We start from the raw sequence: 17,934 nt of genomic DNA, 5'->3' as shown, positions 1-17,934 counted from the left end.
CTATGGGTCAGGCATGCATAGCCTAGCTGGGTCTTCCACTCAGGGTCTCAACAGGTTGAAATCAAGGAGTCAGCCAGGACTGTGATCTTCTCTGGGGATGGGGTCCTTTTCCAAGCTCACTGATTGCTAGCAGAATTTGGTTCCTTGTGGTTGTAAGACTGAAGTCCCGTTTCCTTACTGGTCATCACCAGGGACCACACTGAAGTTTTAGAGACCACTTAAGGTTCTTGCCACATGGCTGTCTCTGCAAGGCAGTTGCTTCTTCAAGGCCAGCAGGGAACCTCTCTCATTTCAAAGCTCTCTGTCTTTTAAGTGCTCATCTTGACTAGATCAGGCCCACCCAGGAGAATTTCCTTTTTCATTAACTTGAAGTCTACTGATTAGGGGGTCTTAGTTATATGTGCAAAACTCCTTTTGCCACAGATGTAACCTAATCAAGGGAGTGATAACTGATCATGTTCATAGGTCCTGTTCACAATAGAGTGGATTCTACAAGGCATGTATACCAGGAGTTGGGAATCTTAGGAGCTGTCTTAGAATTCTGCTTAAAACCATAGATATTCTGCCTATCTTCTAGCATTTTCTAAAATTATTTGGCCAATCACACCTCTCAAAAACACACATTGCTCAAAAGGCCAGCCCTCTCTCAGCAGCACTACGTGCCTGAAGCCACGGGCACTGTGGCAGCTTCTCCCACTGGCAATACAGACTTCTTGGAATAAGTCTGTAGATCTTAATCTGGCCAGTCTGAAAACACTTAGGCTGCAAATGTAGGGGCATATGCTCACTTTTTCACAGTATTTACATATTCTTTTGATTCTATTGAAAAAGCGGCCCAATACCATCCTGTATGGAAATCACTGTGCAAACTCTCCTAACTTATAATTTTTATCTCAATTTTATAAAATGAAATGGCTTCATCTGTTTTCTTATAAAAGATTTTAACAAATATTATGTTTTTTAAAGCAGGTCCTAATATTAATTGATGATCATTTGTGTCAGATCTTGTTGAATTAAAAGACTGACATGCAGGAAGCATGTTAAATGTAAGAACTTTATGGAAAAAAAAGGAGTTTTTCATGACTCATGGATAGATACACATAGCATGTTGCCTGAAGAAAATACTACAAAAATGGTAGCTAGGATTTCATTAGGAGAGGACTTCATAAAATGGCTTTGAGGTTTATACAAGGTCATGACTGGTTGAGCACATTCAAAGAGTACTGATTAAAAGATCAATACCCATCTGGAGGATAGATCATGGGGACAGGCTCCAGGCCTCTGCCCTTGACCTTATTCATACCTTACTAAGGTGGAGATATAGGAGATACACCAAGGGCAACTCCGAATGCCATGGGCCCAAAGGAAAATAGGTCGCATGACAATTTCAGGATCCAAAGAGCTGACTGCAGGGATCGGCCAAATTTAACAGATTTCATGTGCGTGTATGCTCAGTCATGTCCAACTCTTAGTGACCCCATGAACTGTGGCCCACCAGGCTCCTCTGTCCATGGGATTTTCCAGGCAAGAATACTGGAGCAGTTTGCCATTTCCTCCTCCAGGGGATCTTCCTGACCCAGGGATTAAGCCCACACCTCCTGCATTGGCAGGCAGATTCTTTACCATTGGGCCACCAGGGAAGCCCTTAATAGACTTACTGGAGCTTAATGATATTAGGTGGAGAAGGAAATGGCAACCCACTCCAGTATTCTTGCCTGGAAAATCCCACTGACGGAGGAACCTGGTAGGCTGCAGTCCATGGGGTCACAAAGAGTCGGACACGACTGAGCAACTTACCTTACCTAATGATATCAGGAGCTGCATCATTCAAAACAGCTGAGAGTTGGACTGAACAAAAGCACATGTGAGAAACGTTCGGGTTTTGAAGATGATGACAATGATGTGTGGAATATACAATATTTAATGAGCTAAGCAGCAGGGGCAAACACTGCACTGAGCACTTTAAAATCATTGTCTCATTACCCCTTCCAGTTGTCCTCATGATAACAGTTAAAAATAAAAAATCCTGACACTTAGATGAAGCAATTTATCCAGCTTACCCAAGGTAAGAGCATGAGCTGATGCTTATCCCAGCACTGACTCCAAAAACCTCTATTAATGATAAGATATGTTGTCCATATTGATGGGACATGGGAAAGACACTTGACTATCCAAATGTAAGTTGCTTTTTTTGGAAAGATTGTGACAGGTAACTTATTTATACTGTTCTGAACTGATTTCAACATCAATTCTGGATATAATCTTGCAGAGGTACATAGGCCAGCTAGAGCTAGCCTAATGGAGGTGAAGGGGATGAGGGAACCCATGATTATGGCATGGAAGAATAGCTGAAGGGCTATTGCCCAGTGTTTCTGCTGGAAGTAGGATCTCATTCACTGTCAACCCACAGTCCAGCATGGTGAATGCAGCACTCGGCCCTCAGGAAGTATCCTCAGCTGTGAGGATGAATGTGTGCCTGCACGTTAAGTTGCTTTTGTCATGTCCGATTCTTTCAGACCCCATGGACTGTAGCCCGCCAGGCTCCTCTGTCCATGGAATTCTCTCATCAAGAATACTGCAGTGGGCTGCCATTTCCTTCTCCAGGTGATCTTCCTAACCTGGGAATCGAACCCATGTTCCCTGGGGCTCCTGAATTGGCAAGCAGATTCCTTACCCCTGAGCCACCGAGGAAACCTGTGAGTATGAATGAACGTTCAAAAAGACAACTGTTTGGACTACAGGTGGACTCAGTATGGATGCCCATTGGCGAGACTCGGTGAAGAACTCTTCAGCAGAGGCAATCTGTACAGAATGGCCAATCCTTTGCTGAGCAGTTGCTGGATGTTGGGTGCTCAGGTATAGACCACGTGATTATTCACCAGATATTTAGCAGCAGTCAGTAGGTGGACTACTTAGCTATGTAGGTCTTTTTCCAGTTCTTTGCAATCTAGGTTTTGCAAAATGATGAAATGTCATACAGATGTACCTAGAAGATCAGGCAAAAGGATCTGAAATGCACAGATGGCTTGAAAGCTTCACTTTTTATCAGTATCACTCAGTCCCAAGGGTAGGAGCTCATTTTGAGGTTAAATATGTAGATGCTAGAATCCCCCCAAATTTGCTTGTCCTGTGTCTTTGATATCCAGATTGATTTGAGCCCACTTGGCTTGGAGGTTAAAATGCATCATGTCTGTTACACACTGCTGGGTTCTGGGGACTGGGAAGAGGCAGCTGGCTTGGGGGGACCACTGAAGGTCCCTCCACATTTTCTCACTTAAGAGGAAGACCACCCCACTGCAACACTCTTCCATAAAGGCATGCATCGTGGAGGTTGTTGGTCACAGCCTGCTCAACATTAGTCATGGCTCAGCTGAAAGAGTATAGGGAAGCCCCAGTGAGCCTCACCCCTACCCAGCTCCAGCCTAAAACCATTTCCACCTCCCAGCAGGCATCAGAGGCTGGGAGAAGGCTGGCTTTCCACTTCAGATGCTAAGGAGGGATGGGAGCAGAGGTTAAACACAAAAGAAAGGTACGAGATTGAGGGCACGAGGAAAAGGGGGCAGCAGAGGATGAGATGGTTGGATGGCATCATTGACTCAATGGATGTGAGTTTGAGCAAGCTCCGGGAGATGGTGAGGGACGGAAGCCTGGCGTGCTGCAGTCCATGGGGTCACAGAATCAGACTCAACTGAACAACAACCACAATGTAAGAAAGAGTTTGGGCTGGAAGTTATGAAGCCATTTGGTAAGGTCTTTTGGTTAGAAGGCCAGGATATTCCAACAAGTTGGCAGAAAGTGAGCAGAGAACAACGCAACCTGCCTTCTTCATGAAAAGTGATGCTCAGGGGAAGAGCCGTCTGAATCATTTTCCAGCAGGGTAAGCCCCACCTCTTCTTGTGGGAGGGACTGGAAGGGGTGGGGAGAGAGAAAGACTAACTTTTGGGAAGGCCCTCACATGGAAACGTGTAGTGGGGAATAATGGTTCCTCCCTAACAATGGGACTTGTCTCAAATTGGTCAATATGATAATTCTCCTTACAAGAAATCCTTGTTCTCATCATATTTCTTAGCCTGAGATTTTGCATCCAACTATGTTCCTTCTATTCACAATTTTATAGCATATTTTGGAGTGGGATTATGCAAAGGTCATTGGGTTTCAAACCCACACTGTCTGGTCCATGCTCAGTATAGCAGCCTTATTCCAATTAAGAAGGAAACACTAACAGATGTTCTGTATCATTCACTCAAGGAAGACTGGACACTTGTTAAGGTCATTTCATCCAAGTTCACATTGCTGTTTAAGTGGCAGGGACAGGATTTGAATCAGAGTCGAATTCCAAAGTTTCTATGTCTAGCCACTATGCTGTTCTACCTCTTGGAGAAAGCTGAATTAAGAGTAAGACCATAGGATGGGTAAGTAAATTATTACTCATATGATGGCAGGAATATGGGTGAGGCAGGAAGAAACTAGTAGGAGGGGAAGATAGTTGGAAAAACGCTGAACTGTATGTTAGCATGCGACACCCAGTTCTGTGTGTAGAGGGGTGGTCAGCAAGAGACTGGACTACAGTGATTACTGGAGGCAAAGACGTATGAGTCATTTGTTTAAAAATCTTCATTTATAGGCCAGTTAGGCAAATCTCAGCACATTTAAAGGATTATAGTGACACAGTCCGTTCTCTGACCCAATGCAATGCTAGAACTCAAAAGCAAAGCAAAAAAAATTGTATTTAAGAAACATACTAGCATTTTCAAATAAAGAAATTATGATTGAAGCTACAACATGTCTGCAAGGAGATCAAACCAGTCAATCCTAAAGGAAATCAGTCAGTCCTGAATATTCATTGGAAGGACTGATGCTGAAGCTGAAATTCCAATCCTTTGGCCACCTGATGTGAAGAACTGACTCATTGGAAAAGACCCTGATGCTGGGAAAGATTAAAGGCAGGAGGAGAAGGGGATGACAGAGGATGAGATGGTTGGATGGTATCACCAACTTGATGGACGTGAGTTTGAACAAGCTCCAGGAGTTGGTGATGGACAGGGAAGCCCGGCATGCTGCAGTCCATGGGCTTGCAAAAAGTTGGACACAATTGAGTGACTGAATGAACTGACTGACAACATACTTATGACTTAGCAAAATAAGGAGCCTGGCAAGCTACAGTCCAAAGGGTTGCAAAGAGTCAGACAAGACTGAGCAACTGATCACACACACACAGGAAATAATAATACATACCAATATTTGTGACATGTAGTTAGAACAGAGAGCAAAGTTTATCGTCTTAAATGTTTATATTGAAATAGAAAAACGAATAGAAGTTAGTGAAGCAAGTGTTATTTTAAAAAAAATTGTACAAGAACAGCAAAACCAAGATGCAAAGGCGAAAGTGAGACATTATAAACATGAAAGCAGAAATTAGTGAGTTGAAAAGTAGATTTAAAATATAAAGAATTAACAATAGAAGTTTGGTTCTTTGAAAAGATTAATAACATTGACAAATCTCTAGTAAAATTGGTAATAAGGAGAGAGGAGCCACAAAAATAATATTAAGAATGAAAACAGGGATAAATATGGTTGTAGAGAATTTTTTTTTAATTAGAAGTTATTGCGAACCAATTTATGCTGATTCATTTGAAAATTAGATTAAGTTGACAAATACTTGTGCAATATAAAACTGATCACATATGACTCAAGAAGAAATAGAAAGCTCAAATAGTCTACAATCATTAAAGAAATTGAATAAGTAGTAAAATAAAATCTTCCCACAAAGTCAGATGGCTTCCTCTACAAGTCAGAAGGCTTCGTTAGTGAAAGTGAGAGTCACTCAGTGCTGTCTGACTCTTTGTGACCCCAGGGACTATACAGTCCATGGAATTCTCCAGACCAAAATCCTGGAGCGGGTAGCCTTTCCCTTCTCCAGGGGCTCTTCCCAACCCAGGGATCGAACCCAGGTCTCTCGCATTGCAGGCAGATTCTTTACCAGGTGAGCCACAAGGGAAGCCCAACCAACTTCATCGGTGAGGTCAACCAGATATTCAAGATATGAACAGTCCCACAGTTACCCAAAGTACTGTGGAGAACGGGCTTCCCAGGTGGCGCAAGTGGTAAAGAACCCACCTGCCAACACAGGAGACATAGAGACGTGGGCTGGATTGCTGGGTCGGGAAGATACCCCAGAGGAGGGAGTGACAACCCACTTCAGTATTCTTGCCTGGGGAATCCCACGGTCAGAAGAGCCTGGCAGACTACAGTCCATGGGTTCGCAAAGAGCTGGACACAACTGAGGCAACTTAGCACTCACACAAGCACTGTGGAGAATATGAAAAGAAGAAATGGTCCCCAGTACAATCTGTAATGGTAACATAACAAATTGCACGAAATAGCAAAAGCTAACAAAGGTAGTGCCAAAAGGACAATTACGCTTATGAATGTGAGGTGCAAATGTATTAAACAAGATATTAGCTAACAGAATTTAGCCATGTACAAGAAAGCACTTATGTTATAACCAGGTTGGACTTATCAAAATAATGCAAAGTTGGATTAATATTAGAAAATCAATTAGTGTAACTCCCACATGATAATACTATAGAAGCAAAACATGATCATCTGATAGACACAAAATTTATTTAATATAAAATAGGTATAGATTATTAAGTATTAGCAAATTAAGAATAGAAAGCATATCTATTAAAGTCTATCTGTAAAAACATACAGCAAATGTCAGACTGAAAGGTTTAAAGTTGAAAGCCTTTTCTTGATGTCAAAAATAAGATAAAGATGCCTACAGTTACCATTTGTATTCAACATAATTTTGGGTTCTCACCAGAACACTAAGGCAAGAAAAAAAAAATAAAAGTTATAATATTGGAAAGAAAAAAAACAAGTATTTCATTCATCACAAAAAATATGGCTGTCTATGTAGAAAATCCAAATTAATTCTAAAGGTTAATTGTTTGACTTTATGAAAGTCTTAGCAAAAGTGTTGAAATAAAAGTTCATGGCATTCTACATACTAACAATTACACTTAGAAAAATAAACCTTAAAATATTATTTACAATAACATGAAATATGTAGTATCTTAAGAATAAATCTACTAAAGATATGCAAAATCTCTATAGGAAAGTAATAATGCTTCATTCAGTTCAGTTCAGTCACTCAGTCATGTCCAACTCTTTGCGACCAATGCTTCATTGAGAGATATCAAAGATCTAAATAAATAAAAAGATGAATCATATTCATGGAGTTGATTCAGTATTATAAAGATGACTGTTTATTTGCAAAATCTGGAAATTCACTGCACTCCCTATCAAAAACTCCCAAGTTTTTTTCCTTTTAATTGTACAAGCTGATTTTAGAATTTATGTAGAAGGCCCGATTAACCAAGATACTCTTAGAAAAACAGTCCAGTTTTGTGGTTTTCATCCTTCCAAATACTAAATCTTATGCAGTGTAGTAATTAAAAACCACGGTGTGAGATGGCTCAATAGAAGTCCATGAACAAATTCAACATATATGAATATCTGATATAATCATAAATGATACTGAAGATCAGTACAGAAAGAATAGACTTTTTAATAAATGAAGCTAAAACAATTAGAAATCTATATTTAGAAAAATATGATACAGTATTATATAATATCACACAAAAATCAGTGAAATACGGTTAAGGACTAAGATTTAAAATCCAAAGGTATAAAGATTTTCAGAGATCCTCCAGAAAAATATCTTCATGATCTTGAGGTACAAAACAATTTTTAAAGGCAACAACAACAACAACAACAAAAACTACAAGAGCTAAACAAATATTGATAAAGTTTGTTGTATTAAGAACTTTTCATAATAGACATCATTAAAGAAAGTGAAAAGACAAACTACACTCTGGAAGAAGACATCTGTAAGCCACATCACCTGCAAATTATTAGTATCTAGATTGTATAACAATTGTAAATCAATAAGAAAAAAGCTATAGAATAGGCTTCCCTGGCGGCTCAGACGGTAAAAGCAATAGAAGAATATGTAAAAAGATTGAAGAGCTCACTTCTTAAGAGTGGAAATTTGATGAACAATAAATGTATGGCCAGTGATCAAGCGCATGGTAATCAAGGACACGCAGATTAAAACCAAAATGATACCCATCTTATACCCACCATATTGGCCAACGTTAAAAAGTCCAATCAAGAACATGATGGTTATGACATAAAACAAAGGGAGCTCTCATGCACTATTGGTAGGAGCAGAGATTGGTACAATTTCATTGGAAAACAGTTTGGCATTCTTTGGCATTCACGGTAGAACAGATTAAGTGTATACCCAAAACCCTGCTAGGGAAATTCCAAAGGAAACCGGGAGCCCTCCACAAGTCCCCTGGGATACGTGAACCACAGTGTCCCTACAAATATGCTTGTAATAATAACTACTGGAAACAACCCAGGAATCCATCCACGTTAGAGCAGATAAGCCAATTTTAGTACATCCGCATCATGGAAATACAGGCAACCATGAATGAAACTCATAAATTTAATATTGAGCCAAAGAAATAAATATCAGGGAAACATATACAATGTGGTTTGATTTATTGAGATTTCAAAAGCAGGCAAGGACAAACAATATATTGTTCAGAGGTCATGCAAAAGTCTTCCAAAGTAGGAACAAAAGCAAGGGGCTGATTATTTCAGAGCCAAGAGAGTGATTACCTCTCCGTGGGGAGAAGAGAGATGGGGCCAAGGAGGGATGCTCAGGTGTTTTAAGGACATGCTCTTTTTTTCCGTCGTGGGAGCTATTTCTTTTCCTGCTCTGTAGGTTCATGTCACACACTCTTCTGTACTATGGTGTACCTTCCAATGCAAATGTCTTTTAAGGGCTACGGATAAACACATAGGAAGCCACGGCTCCCGCCCGCCAGCAGCATTGCAAAACGCGCTGCCCTCCGACTGCTCCCTGTAGAGGATGCCCTGTTTCCTCTTGCGGTGGGGCTGAAGGTTCACTTTCGGTACAGCGGGCTTCGGTATTCCCCAGGTTTGACTTCCTCTGCCAAAGGCTCTCTGTTGGTTAGTTATTGTTGAACGTCTCTGCATCCTTCTGCCTGCCACTCACACGAGTCTCCTGTGGGCCCTCTCCTTTCAAGAAATAGCATTTAATTCCCCACCCTCTGAGTGTAGGCTGAACTCAGTGAATCAATAGAAAGTTGTAGAGGTGACAGTGTGTGATCTCTGAGATTAGGTGGTAAAAGGCCTGGTGACCTTCTCCTTGTCTTCTCCCTGGAATAACTCAATCCAGGGAAAGCCAACTGTGTGCCAGGAAGTCACTCAGATGACCCAATGGTAGGGCCGTGGGGTGAGGAATTGAGAATTCCCACCCATAGCCAATCCTCCAGCCTCAATCAAGCCATCGGATGAGCTCATTCCCGGTCAACATTTTGCCTCAAATCTCACTAGAGACCCTGTCTCAGAACCACCCAGCTAAGCCCCTTCTGAATTTCTGACCCCCAGAAACTGTGCAGTAAAAAATGTGTGTTGTTCTAAGCCACGGTGTTTCAGGGAAATTGATTATACTGCAATGGATAATGAATACAACTTGTGGCTCAGATGGTAAAGAGCCTGCCTGCAATGCAGGAGACCTGGATTCAATCTCTGTGTCAGGAAGATCCCCTGGAGAAGGCATGGCAACCCACTCCAGCATTCTTGCTTGGAGAATCCCATGGACAGAGGATCCTGGTGGGCTACAGTCCATGGGGTCACGAAGAGTCAGACACGACTGAGCGACTAACACTTTGACTTTCTCAACATTGCTGCCTATGGATTCTGTCTGACCTACCATATCACCTTAGACTGTGAGAATGGCTAAGCTGATTTAGTCCAAGCTGACCTCAGATCTAGTGACCCCTCTGCTTCTGAAATATCTTTGGCTGGTTCTTCTGTCATTATGTTGACAAATTATGGGTCCCCTCATAGGCTTTCTGGATTAAATAATGTCACTTAAAGAAATACTTTCCCCACAGATATAAAAGGGATATTTATTGTTGTTCAGTCGCTCACTCATGTCCGACTCTTTGTGACCCCATGGATGGCAGCACGCCAGGCTCCCCTGTCCTTCACTATCTCCCTGAGTTTGCTCAAACTTCTGTCCATTGAGTTGGTGATGCCATCCAACCATCTCATCCTCTGTCGCCCCTTTCTCTTTATCCTTCTTTTGTATGGCCCAACTCTCCCATCCGTGTTACTACTGGAAAAACCATAGCTTAGCACCTAGAAACTTGAAAGTCTGAGTTTTGCAGGTTGTAGTTGAAATAGTGTGGGTTTCCAGCTCCCTGGGCATACAGTGAGTCCTACCGTTTTCTGGCTGTTTGAACTTGGTTATAGAATTTAGTGTCTCAGAAGTTGTCTTTCCTTCTCTGTTGGTTAAACAAAAGTCACATATAATTAAGTTTGACTATAGGAGAAGAAAAACAATGGTTTAACCAAAGGAGAAGTTTGTGTCTCTTCCATGTCAAACTCCAAAGGTGGGAAGATAGTCTGGGGCTGGTGCGGCACCCATGGCATCAGGAAATTCAGCATCCTTGTCTCATGTTGTTCCACTGTGTGTGTTTATTCTGGGCGAAGGGAGATGCTCTAACTCCAGAATGTTCATTGAAAAGCAACATTGGATTTGGGCTATGAATTAGTCAGGATTCTGCCAGAAAACAGAATTAGAATGTACTAATGGCCCTTGAGCCAAAGCAAGTCACACGATCAGGTGCAATGTCAACAGGGTGAGGGAGTTTACTCTGCAAGGGGGAAGCAGGTAAGGCCAGAAAGGAAACTCCCAGGACAGTAAAGGGACAGTAACACAATCTACCATCTCTCCAAACCCATCTCCCTATTTCTAGTCTCCCCAGTGCAGTTCAGTTCAGACACTCAGTCACGTCTGACTCTTTGCGACCCTATGAAACGCAGCACACCAGGCCTCCCTGTCCATCACCAGCTCCCAGAGTCCACCCAAACTCATGTCCATCGAGTTGGTGATGCCATCCAGCCATCTCATCCTCTGTCGTTCCCTTTTCCTCCTGCCCCCAATCCCTCCCAGCATCAGAGTCTTTTCCAACAAGTCAACTCTTCTCATGAGTTGGCCAAAGTCCTGGAGCTTCAGCTTTAGCATCATTCCTTCCAAAGAACTTCCAGGCCTGATCTCCTTTAGGATGGACTGGTTGGATCTCCTTGCAGTCCAAGGGACTCTCAAAAGTCTTCTCCAACACCACAGTTCAAAAGCATCAATTCTTCGGCACTCAGCCTTCTTCACAGTCCAACTCTCACATCCATACATGACCACTGGAAAAACCATAGCCTTGACTAGATGGACCTTTGTTGGCAAAGTAATGTCTCTGCTTTTGAATATGCTATCTAGGTTGGTCATAACTTTCCTGCCAAGGAGTAAGCTTCTTTTAATTTCATGGCTGCAGTCACCATCTGCAGTGATTTTGGAGCCCAAGAAAATAAAGCTGACACTGTTTCCACTGTTTCCCCATCTATTTCCCATGAAGTGATGGGACCAGATGCCATGATCTTCATTTTCTGAATGTTGAGCTTTAACCCAACTTTTTTGCTTCTCCTCTTTCACTTTCATCAAGAGGCTTTTTAGTTCCTCTTCACTTTCTGCCATAAGGGTGATGTCATCTTCATATCTGAGGTTATTGATATTTCTCCCGGCAATCTTGATTCCAGCTTGTGCTTCTTCCAGCCTCTCTGCAATTCCATTCTTATCTCAGTGGCTAAAAAAGTCCTTTTAAAACCTTCATCCAATCACGTTGCTCTTCTGTTCAAATCTTCCAATGCTGCCTGGTCCTCTTGGAGTAAGAGTGAAAACCAGCCTCCTCATAGTGACCAGCAAGGCCCTAGAGAACCTGACCACCAGCCTCCGATTGCTTCCGAGACTTCCTCAGCCACCACCCCCTCATTCACGCCACTCCAGGGAAACTGACCACCCTGCTGATCCTCAGAACCCACCCTCGCCTCAGGGCCTTTGAACATGCTGTTCTCTCTGCCTGAGTATCTTCAAAGCTCCAGTCCCTCGCTTCCTCAGACTGTGAAGTCGCTCAGTCGTGTCCGACACTTTGCAACCCCATGGACGGTAAACTACCACGCTCCGCGGTCCATGGGATTTTCCAGGCAAGAAAACTGGAGTCGGCTGCCATTTCCTTCTCCAGGGGATCTTCCCAACCCAGGGATCGAACCTGGGTCTCCTGCATTGTAGACAGATGCTTTACCGTCTGAGCCACTACCAATCCCTTCACGTGCATCTTGCTAAAACCTGCACCCGCCCCCCCACCCATGACCCCTGACCCCACAACCTGCTTCACTGCTCCGTCCATCGCACACGTCACCTTCACTGCGTTTGCTTGTTTGCATGTTCACCGTGCCTCCCTAGCCCCAAGGGAAGCGCATCCAGGGAAGAGACCTTCCTGCTTGCAATTCCCATCTGATGGGAGGCCCAGAGCAAGTTTTAGGCATTCCCCCTCCCTTGATTTCTTCTCTTGTTTAATTCATTTTATCTCAACTTTTGCATAAGTAACACGATCTCCTGTTTGGCATTTGAAAATACCAAATTGCACACAATATTTCTCACTCTGGTCTCCTCCTTCCCAGCCTCCCCTCAACATACAACGACTATTGTTCAATTGTGTATTGTTCTACAGTTTTAAAAATTCATATATAAGACAACATGAATAGAAACACCTACCTTCTTCCCTTTCGATGGGAATGACGGCAGGTATGTTCCCTGTGCACTGCTGTGTACCTTGCTTTTTCTCCACTTAAAAATGCACCCCGGAGACTTTCCACATCCTTTCAGAGAAAACTTCCTGGTTCATTTCTCATAGCTGCGTGGTAGTTTCCGTTGTTTGGATGTGCCATTTATATTTGACTTGTTCTCTGTTGAAGGAATTATGGCTGTTTTCATGCAAATAAACAGTGAGTGAGCAATCAGACACATAGAAGAGAATTGACAGAAGCCAGAGGTGGTCAATGGACTCATTTTAAAAGGAATAGCTTTAAAAATACCTAGAAGAGCAAGTTCTACCCTCGATGCAAATGAAATCAACTCAGAGCATCTAAAAATGAGTTATCATGAGACCCAACTTCCGGAAATTCAGATTTCACTGATCTGATGTGGGGATCAGGGGTTGGTCCTTTAAAAAGGTTTTTCCTTTGTAATTTTACTGAAGTATGGTTACTTTACAATGTTGTGTTAATTTCTGATGTATAGCAAAAGGACTCAGTTATAAATACATATGTTGGAATATCAGTTCAGTTCAGTCACTCAGTCGTGTCCGACTCTCTGCGACCCCATGAATCGCAGCACACCAGACCTCCCTGTGCATCACCATCTCCTGGAGTTCACTCAGACTCACGTCCATCGAGTCCATGATGCCATCCAGCCACCTCATCCTCGGTCGTCCCCTTCTCCTCCTGCCCCCAATCCCTCCCAGCATCAGAGTCTTTTCCAATGAGTCAACTCTTTGCATGAAGTAGGCAAAGTACTGGAGCTTCAGCCTTAGCATCATTCCTTCCAAAAAAATCCCAGGGTTGATCTCCTTCAGAATGGACTGGTTGGATCTTCTTGCAGTCCAAGGGACCCTTAAGAGTCTTCTCCAACAGTTCAAAAGCATCAATTCTTTGGTGCTCAGCGTTCTTCACAGTCCAACTCTCACATTCATACATGACCACAGGAAAAACCATAGCCTTGACTAGATGGACCTTAGTCGGCAAAGTAATGTCTCTGCTTTTGAATATGCTATCTAGGTTGGTCATAACTTTTCTTCCAAGGAGTAAGCATCTTTTAATTTCATAGCTGCAATCACCATCTGCAGTGATTTTGGAGCCCCAAAATAAAGTCTGACACTGTTTCCACTGTTTCCCCATCTATTTCCCATGAAGTGATGGGACCAGATGCCATGATCTTCGTTTTCTGAATGTTGAGCTTTAAGCCAACTTTTTCACTCTCCTCTTTCACTTTCATCAAGAGGCTTTTTAGTTCCTCTTCACTTTTTGCCATAAGGGTGATGTCATCTGCATATCTGAGGTTATTGATATTTCTCCTGGCAATCTTGATTCCAGCTTGTGTTTCTTCCAGTTCAGTGTTTCTCATGATGTACTCTGCATAGAAGCTAAATAAGCAGGGTGACAATATACAGCCTTGACATCCTTCTTTTCCTATTTGGAACCAGTCTGTTGTTCCATGTCCAGTTCTAACTGTTGCTTCCTGACCTGCATACAGATTTCTCAAGAGGCAGGTCAGGTGGTCTGGTATTCCCATCTCTTTCAGAATTTTCCACAGTTTATTGTGTTCCACACAGTCAAAGGCTTTGGCATAGTCAAGAAAGCAGAAATAGATGTTTTTCTGGAACTCTCTTCCTTTTTCCATGATCCAGAGAATGTTGGCAATTTGATCTCTGGTTCCTCTGCCTTTTCTAAAACCAGCTTGAACATCAGGGAGTTCACAGTTCATGTATTGCTGAAGCCTGGCTTGGAGAATTTTGAGCATTACTTTACTAGCGTGTGAGATGAGTGCAATTGTGCGGTAGTTTGAGCATTCTTTTGCATTGCCTTTCTTTGGGATTGGAATGAAAACTGACCTTTTCCAGTCCTGTGGCCACTGCTGAGTTTTCCAAATTTGCTGGCATATTGAGTGCAGCACTTTCACAGCATCATCTTTCAGGATTTGAAACAGCTCAACTGGCATTCCATCACCTCCACTAGCTTTGTTCATAGTGATGCTTTCTAAGGCTCACTTGACTTCACATTCCAAGATGTCTGGCTCTAGATTAGTGATCACATCATCATGATTATCTGGGTCGTGAAGATCTTTTTTGTACAGTTCTTCCATGTATTCTTGCCACCTCTTCTTAATATCTTCTGCTTCTGTTAGGTCCAGACCATTTCTGTCCTTTATCGAGCCCATCTTTGCATGAAATGTTCCCTTGCTATCTCTAATTTTCTTGAAGAGATCTCTAGTCTTTCCCATTCTGTTGTTTTCCTCTATTTCTTTGCATTGATCACTGAAGAAGGCTTTCTTATCTCTTCTTGCTATTCTTTGGAACTCTGCATTCAGATGCTTATATCTTTCCTTTTCTCCTTTGCTTTTCGCCTCTCTTCTTTTCACAGCTATTTGTAAGGCCTCCCGAAACAGCCATTTTGCTTTTTTGCATTTCTTTTCCATGGGGATGGTCTTGATCCCTGTCTCCTGTACAATGTCACAAACCTCATTCCATAGTTCATCAGGCACTCTATCAGATCTAGGCCCTTAAATCTATTTCTCACTTCCACTGTAGAATCATAAGGGATTTGATTTAGGTCATAGCTGAATGGTCTAGCGGTTTTTCCTACTTTCTTCAATTTGAGTCTGAATTTGGTAATAAGGAGTTCATGATCTGAGCCACAGTCAGCTCCTGGTCTTGTTTTTGTTGACTGTATAGAGCTTCTCCATCTTTGGCTGCAAAGAATATAATCAATCTGATTTCAGTGTTGACCATCTGGTGATGTCCATGTGTAGAGTCTTCTCTTGTGTTGTGTTTGCTATGACCAGTGCATTTTCTTGGCAAAACTCTATTTGTCTTTGCCCTGCTTCATTCCACATTCCAAAGGCAAATTTGCCTGTTACTCCAGGTGTTTCTTGAGTTCCTACTTTTGCATTCCAGTCCCCTATCATGAAAAGGACATCTTTTTTGGGTGTTACTTCCAAAAGGTCTTATAGGTCTTCATAAAACCGTTCAACTTCAGCTTCTTCAGCGTTACGGGTTGGGGCATGGACTTGGATAACTGTGATATTGAATGGTTTGCTTTGGAGACGAACAGAGATCATTCTGTTGTTTTTGAGATTGCATCCAAGTACTGCATTTCGGACCCTTTTGTTGACCATGATGGCTACTCCATTTCTTCTGAGGGATTCCTGCCCGCAGTAGTAGATAAAATTGTCTTCTGAGTTAAATTCACCCATTCCAGTCCATTGTAGTTCGCTGATTCCTAGAATGTCGACATTCACCCTTGCCATCTCTTGTTTGACCACTTCCAATTTGCCTTGATTCATGGACCTGACATTCCAGGTTCCTATGCAATATTGCTCCTTACAGCATCGGATCTTGTTTCTATCACCAGTCACACCCACAGCTGGATATTGTTTTTGCTTTGGCTCCATCCCTTCATTCTTTCTGGAGTTATTTCTCCACTGATCTCCAGTAGCATATTGGGCACCTAATGACCTGGGGAGTTCCTCTTTCAGTATCCTATCATTTTGCCTTTTCAACATGTGTGCATATATTCTATAAGAATATAAAAAGGGTTTTTTAGGTGCATCTAACGGGCAGCCACGGGTGGGAACCATGAGCGTGAGTGGGGAGTGCTTAGAAAGGGCAATAATATTTTTGGAGGCGTTTTTCGGGGACAGAAGCGAGGCTGAAGAAAGAGGAGGAGTTTGGGACGGCTGCCCACTGCCCGGGACTTCAGCAAGGTAAGTGAGTAGAGCTCGGTCGCTTGGTTTCCTTTAGTGATTTCAGCTGCGCTGTGCTTTCTGCGGCTCTGTGGCCACCTCCCTTCTAATGACAATCAGTAAAGACCCACAAGTGAATTTTCAAAGAACGTGGATTCAACTCCGGGTCTTTTAGATTGATCACCGTGAAGGACCACTCTAAAAGGAGAAGCCACTCTTCTTCAAGTAAACAGCTACTGTTGACCCATCGGGTCTCCATCCCGCGGTTCCCGCTGTCAGAATCTTCACTTTGTGGTTGAGGAAGCTGTGGCTCCGAGAGGTTAAGTGGTTCTGCCCGAGGTCACACAGCTCAGAAGCCCTGAGATTCACACCCCGGGCTGGAGAGCTGAGGTTTCCTGCCAGGAGGGAGCCCGGTTTCCTCCCCTGCAGCTGCCAGGACTCGCAGGCTTTTGGCTCCTTCTGCCTGTTTGTTTTCCTTCCTCGTCTCTAAATCCTCTTTCCCTGGCAGCTTGGAACTTAACTTTGCATCGGCTCCCGCAGGGCGGCCCATGTGTCTCCTGGAGCGCAGCTCATCACTGACTTTATCTTTTTCTCCCCAGGGAAGGTGCTGGGAGCCTCTGAGTTGTGTTATCAGCTCTTGATTCACCAACCCTCCCCAGGAAAGTCTCCACCACCTGGTGGGCCCACAGCCCCGGATAGAGGGCGGGTGGTGGGTGACCCGAACCCCAGCCATCAGTCACCCAGTGGTCAGGGCGTGTAGAGGGTAAGCCATCACTGCCTCGCCCCCACTCCAGGGTTCCTGGCTTGGTCCATTGTTCCCTGGGAGGCCCAGACCTGCATTCTTATCTGGGCTTGGCAGAAAGCAGGACTTAAAACACACACACCAGGGGCAGGACCTTGACTAGGCAGCTTTGGCCACCAGGGGTCGCGGGGTTGGAAGGTGCCTCTTCGCACTGGGATGTAGCGGGATCCGAGGAGGCGGTGTGCTGCAGGCGGGCGGGGCTGCAGAGACGTGGGGCCCTGAAGCTGTGGGCACACGCTCCTTTTGAACGTCCATGCCTGCTCATGTCCCTGTGTGTGTCCCTCTGTGTAGGCGTGTGTGTCTCTGTGTGTGTTTTTCCAGGTGTATGTCTGCATGTCTCTTTGTGTGTCTGTGTATATTTGTGTGTCCCTGTGTGTATGTGTCTGTGTGTCTGCATGTGTCTCTTTGTGTGTCTGTGTGTATATCTGTGTGTATTTGTGTGTTTCTTTGTGTATCCCTGTATGTTTGTGTCTCCATGTGTTTCTGTGTGTGTCCCTGTGTGTGTCTGTGTGCCTGCATGTGTGTCCCTGTGTGTATGTCTCTGTATGTGTGTGTCCTCGTGTCTGTGTGTTTGTGTTTGCTTGTGTCCCTGTGTGTGTGTTCTGCATGTGTGTCTGTGTGTATATCTGTATGTATCTGTGTATCTATGTGTGTGCCTGTGTGTCTGCATGTGTCT

The sequence above is a fragment of the Budorcas taxicolor genome, chromosome 1, assembly GCF_023091745.1.
Source record: "Budorcas taxicolor isolate Tak-1 chromosome 1, Takin1.1, whole genome shotgun sequence".
Classification (NCBI taxonomy): Eukaryota; Metazoa; Chordata; class Mammalia; order Artiodactyla; family Bovidae; genus Budorcas; species Budorcas taxicolor.
This window is presented reverse-complemented; position numbering follows the sequence as displayed.